This window comes from Mustela erminea, chromosome 1 (genome assembly GCF_009829155.1).
Source record: "Mustela erminea isolate mMusErm1 chromosome 1, mMusErm1.Pri, whole genome shotgun sequence".
NCBI classification, from domain to species: Eukaryota; Metazoa; Chordata; class Mammalia; order Carnivora; family Mustelidae; genus Mustela; species Mustela erminea.
In genome coordinates, this window is record NC_045614.1 from 61,921,659 (window position 1) to 61,927,283 (window position 5,625).

Below are 5,625 nucleotides of genomic sequence, written 5' to 3' on the forward strand. Positions count from 1 at the left end.
TGGTTTTGATATCTCCTCTTTCTTTCATGATTTTATTTATTTGGGCCCTTTCTCTTTTCTTTTTGATAAGTCTGGCCAGGGGATTATCAATCTTATTAATTCTTTCAGAGAACAAGCTCTTAGTTTCATTGATCAATTCTACTGTTCTTCTGGTTTCTATTTCATTGATTTCTGCTCTTATTTGTTTCTCTTCTCCTGCTGGGTTTAGGCTTTCTTTCTTGTTCCTTCTCCAGCTCCTTTAGGTGTAGGGTTAGGCTGTGTATTTGAGCCGTTTCTTGTTTCTTGAGAAAGTCTTGCATCACTATATACTTTCTTCTCAGGGCCACCTTTGCTGTGTCCCACAGATTTTGAACAGTTGTGTTTACATTATCATTTGTTTCCATGAATTTTTTCAATTCTTTAATTTCCTGGGTAACCCATTCATTCTTTAGTAGGATGCTCTTTAGCCTCCAAGTATTTGGGTTCTTTCCAAATTTCCTCTTGTGATTGAGTTCTAGCTTCAGAGCATTGTGGTCTGAAAATATGCAGGGAATGATCCCAATCTTTTGGTATCAGTTGAGACCTGATTTGTGACCCAGGATGTGATCTATTCTGGAGAATGTTCCATGTGGACTAGAGAAGAATGTGTATTCTGTTGCTTTGGGATGGAATGTTCTGAATATATCTCTGACATCCATCTGGTCCAGTGTGTCATTTAAGGCCTTTATTTCCTTGTTGATCTTTTGCTTGGATGATCTGTCCATTTCAGTGAGGGGGTGTTAAAGTCCCCTACTATTATTGTATTATTGTCAATGTGTTTCTTTGATTTTGTTACTAATTGGTTTATATAGTTGGCTGCTCCCACGTTAGGGGCATAGATATTTAAAATGGTTACATCTTCTTGTTGGACAGACCCTTTAAGTATGATATAGTGCCCTTCTTCATCTCTTATTATAGTCTTTGGCTTAAAATCTAATTGATCTAAGGATTGCCACCCCAGCTTTCTTTTGATGTCCATTAGCATAGTAAATTGTTTTCCACCCCCTCACTTTAAATATGGAGGTGTCTTTGGGTCTAAAATGAGTTTCTTGTAGACAGCGTATTGATGGGTTTTGGTTTTTTATCCATTCTGATACCCTCTGTCTTTTGATTGGGGCATTTAGCCCATTTACATTCAGGGTAACTATTGAAAGATATTAATTTAGTGCCAGTGTATTGCCTGTAAGGTGACTGTTACTGTATATTGTCTCTGTTCCTTTCTGGTCTACTACTTTTAGGCTCTGTCTTTGCTTAGAGGACGCCTTTCAATATTTCCTGTAGGGCTGGTTTGGTGTTTGCAAATTCTTTTAGTTTTTGTTTGTCCTGGAAACTTTTTATCTCTCCTTCTATTTTCAATGATAGCCTAGCTGGATTTAGTATTTTTGGCTGCATGTTTTTCTCATTTAGTGCTCTGAATATATCATGCCAGTTCCTTCTGGCCTGCCAGGTCTCTGTGGATAAGTCTGCTGCCAATCTAATATTTCTACCATTGTATATTACAGAATTCTCTTCCCACACTGCTTTCAGGATTTTCTCTTTGTCACTAATACTTGTAAGTTTTACTATTAGATGATGGGACATAGGTCTGTGGACCTATTTTTATTGATTTTGAGGGGGGTTTCTCTCTGGCTCCTGGATTTTGATGCTTGTTCCCTTTGCCGTATTAGGGAAATTCTCTACTATAATTTGCTCCAATATACCTTGTGCCCCCCTCCCCTTTCTTCTTCTGGAATCCCAATTATTCTAATATTGTTTCATCTTATAGTATCACCTATCTCTCAAATTCTCCCCTCGTGGTCCAGTAGTTGTTTGTCTCTCTTTTGCTCGGCTTCTTTATTCTCCATCATTTGGTCTTCTATATCACCAATTCTCTCTTCTGCCTCATTTATCCTAGCAGTAAGAGCTTCCATTTTTTATTACATCTCATTAATAGCTTTTTAAAATTTCAACTTGGTTAGATTTTAGTTCTTTTATTTCTCCAGAAAGGGATTTTATTTCTCCGGAAAGGGTTTCTCCAGTATCTTCCATGCCTTTTTCAAGCCCAGTTAGCACCTTGAGAATCATCGTTCTGAACTCTAGTTCTGACATATTACTAATGCCTGTATTGATTAGATCCCTAGCCATCGATACTGTCTCTTGTTCTTTTTTTTTTTTTTGTGGTAAGTTTTCTGTCTTGTCATTTTATCCAGATAAGAATATATGAAGGTATGAGTAAAATACAAAAAGTGTGACAAGGACCCCATAAAAATGTACACTAGCCAAATCAGAAGACATCCAAAACTGGGGAGAGAAGAAAGGGGAGAAAAAGAAATAAAAATTTAAAAATTAAAAATAATATATATAATTTTATATAACATATTTATTATTATAGTATTATTATATAATACACATATTATATAATTGTATATTATATGTTATTGTATATTTATATTAATATATTATTCTATATTAATTATATTAATAAATTCTATTATATATATTATATATATGTATATATATATCTGACTCGTGAATAGAACAGAGCCACCAACTTGATTTTGAGTGTATTTTGGTCTCTTAGAAGAAACTACCTCCTAAAATTTTAAAGAAAGAAAAACATATATATACAAAATATATATATATACACAAAATAAATATATACAAAAATACATATATATAGAAAAATAAGGGTAAACAGAATGAAGGGATAGAATATGACTGTAAAGATGAAATTTTTTTTTAATTCTAAAAAAAAAAGAGGAGGGGATATGCTCAGGCTGAAGACTAGAACAAAGTCATGTGCTAGATTAGGGTATATTTTGATCTATTAGAAGAAATTGTATCCCAAAATTTTTTAGGGGAAAAAACCCTATATGTTTATGAAAAATGAGGTTAAATACAGTGAAGGGATTAAAATATGACTATAACAATAAAGGTTTAAAAAGATTTTTTTAAGAAAGGTGTTGTTAAAATAAATTAGTTTAAAAATGTTAAAAGAGGAAAGAGGAAAAGTTTTAAAAAATAGAATAAGAAAAAAATAAAATTAAAAAAAATTTAACTTTGAAGACTAAAAGATCATAGGGAGAAAGTCATGGATTCTATGCATTGCTTTCCCCTAGCTCTGGAGTTCTACTGTTCTCCTTGATCTGTAAGCTTGGTCTTGGCTGAATGTTCTTACTGATCTTCTGCAGGAGGGGCCTGTTGTAGTGATTCTCAAAAGTCTTTGCCCAAGGCAGAATTGCATCACCCTTGCTAGGGACTGGGATAAGTAATCTGCTCAGTTTTGCTCTCAGAACTTTTGTTCCCTGAACCCTTTCCCTACCGCTTTGGAGGATGGGAATGAAAATGGTGGCCTCCCAATCTGTCCCAGAGGAGCTGAGAGCTCAGGGTCCACTCCTCAGTGTGCCCTCAGAGAAAAGCAGTCAATCCCTCCTGCCTCCCTGGTCTCGGGCCCCACTCCAAGCTCACCCAGCCTGTGAATGAGTGTTTCTCTCTCTGGTACATGGCCCCATTAGGAGTCTCCAAACCCAGCAGATTCCTACCTCACTGCTCCTCCTGGAGGAGGAGGAAGGTGAGTCTCCCCAGATCTGCCACTTGTAGGGTCCCTGCTCAAAGAGGAGTGGTTCGACTGTGCCTTGGATCATAGTTTAAGGTAACCCTGAGCTGAAAGCTCACTCCTTGGCTCTGTCTCTGTACTTGGTTTCCCCACTCTAATACCTGGCAGCTCTGCCACACTCAGACACCCCTGATCTTTCTGTGAGCCCATGGGACTTGAGACCACACTGTCCCCACAAGGGCTCCACCCTTGCTTAACCTCTGGAACAACAACCCTCAGTGGAGCAGACTTCTAAAAGTTCTGATTTTGTGCTCCACTGCTCTGCTGCTTGCCAGGAGCTGGCCCCTCTCCCCACAGTCCATTTTCCTGTCGCTTTGAATTCGCTTCTCCGCATATCCTACCTTTCAGAAATTCGTCGATTTTCTGTTCCTAGAATAGCTGCTCTTCTTCTCTTCTATCGCCTGTTGAGTTTGTAGGTGTTGAGAATTATTTGATAACTATCTAGCTGAACTCCTGGGAACAGATGTCATTTCAGTCTGCTACTCTGCCATCTTACCTCTCACCTAATTCGTTTTCCTTTGAGTTCTAGGCAAGATTGTTCCATTTTAAGTGTGTTTGTTTTATATTCTTTGTGTCTTTTTCTGAATATAAAAGAGGTGTACAGTCATAGAAAATACAAAAAATAAATAAATATACAAAAAGTTAAAATTACACAACATTCCATTCTCCCTGAATATTGCTTAACACTGAGATGATTCTCTACCCTGTTATTCTCTGCAGATACAAATTTAAGAAAAGATTTGAGATCATAATATAGTTTATCTTGTATTTTTCATTTAACATTATAGCATAAACATTTCCCCACGTATAAAACTCAAACATGGTTTTTAATGATTGCATACAGACTTTATCTAGCCCTGATCAATGGACATAGAAGCAACACCTGGTTTTTGCTATTATGCACAACAATGTGATGAACATAAAGCTTTGTGTATATCTTTGATTGTCTAAGAGGAATGACTGGATCAGTGGACTGAAGCTTTACTTCAGTTGCTTTTGCTAGCTACTGCAAAATTGCTTTTCAGAATGATGACACTGACCAACTAATGCTCTAAGAAACCCACTCCCTGACTCTAGCACCCACATACCACCCCACCTTCCCAAGCTTTGGGATCTGGACGTTATAGGCTTCAGTTATTTTATACTGATTTCAAGAGTGAGAGAGAGAGAGAAAAAAAGAAAAGACTTCCATTCCTCGGAGTCTCTGCTAAGTCTGCTATCTCAGAAAGAGAAAAGAAAAAAGAAATGTTTTTTTTTATGATTTTATTTATTTATTTGACAGAGAGAGACAGAGCAAGAGAGAGGGAACACAAGCAGGGGGAGTGGGAGAGGGAGAAGCAGGACTCCTGCTGAGCAGGAAGCCTGACTCGGGGCTTGATCCCAGGACCCTGGGATCATGACTCAAGTCAAAGGCAGATGCTTAACGACTGAGCCACCCAGGCACCCCAAGAGATGGGTTTTTTTAAAGTAATAATATCATCACAGAAGTAGTTGTTTTAAGATACTGCTTAGTGCTTGGGTTAAGGGGACACAGGAGAGGCCATCTGAGTCATAAAAAAAATCTGGGGGAAGAGGGTATGGGGGATTTTCATATCACAGGATTAGAATTTCAGTTTTATAGGATGAAAGAGTTCTGGAAATAGATGGTTGCACAACATTGAATGTATTTAATATAAATGAACTATATGCTTAAAGATGATTAAGATAGTAAATTTAATGCATATTTTACCACAGTAAAAATTTAGGGGGAAAAACCCTCCAATAAAATCAAGGAAGAAAAGGAAGTGGCAGCATTTGCCCTGGGAGTGAGGGAGGGGAGTGTCTTGGAGGGAGAAGTAGGGATGAACAGGGCACCCAGAGAGAGTGCTTGTGCAATTTGAGTGTGTAAACAAATTCACTTCTGGACAAAACATAAACAATCTGCAAAAGGCAACAGAAGAGAAAATTTATTCCAGAGTGAATGAATGAATGAATGAGAGAGTGAATCATGTTCATTTAGCATAGTTGGTTGC